The sequence below is a fragment of the Pteropus vampyrus genome, unplaced genomic scaffold (assembly GCF_000151845.1).
Source record: "Pteropus vampyrus isolate Shadow unplaced genomic scaffold, Pvam_2.0 Scaffold388, whole genome shotgun sequence".
Classification (NCBI taxonomy): domain Eukaryota; kingdom Metazoa; phylum Chordata; class Mammalia; order Chiroptera; family Pteropodidae; genus Pteropus; species Pteropus vampyrus.
Window position 1 is genome coordinate 260,231 of NW_011889169.1, and position 563 is coordinate 260,793.

Consider the following 563-nt stretch of genomic DNA (forward strand, 5'->3'; position numbering starts at 1 on the left):
CTCCAGATGGCAGCTCCAGTCCTTACTCCCCCAGCACTATCTCCACATTCCCACCCACACTTGGCTCCATCCAGTCTGTTCAGTTCTCCTTTCGCACAGCAAAAACATTCTCGTATTGGGTCATTTCACCTAATGCAAGTATAAACATAGGCTAGATCCCGGAAGCAGACATAGTAGGTTAAAGGGTACGTGCACTTGTAATTTTGACAGATATTGTCAGTGCTTCAATAACCCCTGAGTTCCATCTCTACATAACTTCTCACCACCTCTACCCACACCCTGCTGGTACAAGCCACCCTCCTCCCTGGGCCCCCAGCTTCTGTCCTGGCCCCCACTGTCCATTCTCCACATGAAGCCAGAGGGATCCCCTTAAAACCTAAGTCAGGTCCTGTCCCTCTTCTGCTCAGAAGCTCATGATGACCTTCCACATTACTCAGAGTAAAACGTTCTTGCGATGGCTCTGAAGCCCTACATGTCTGACCCTGTGACCTCTCTCACCTTGTACCTTCTGCCAGGCTCACTCCCATCTTAGGGCCTTTGCACTTAACGGTCCCTCTACCTCA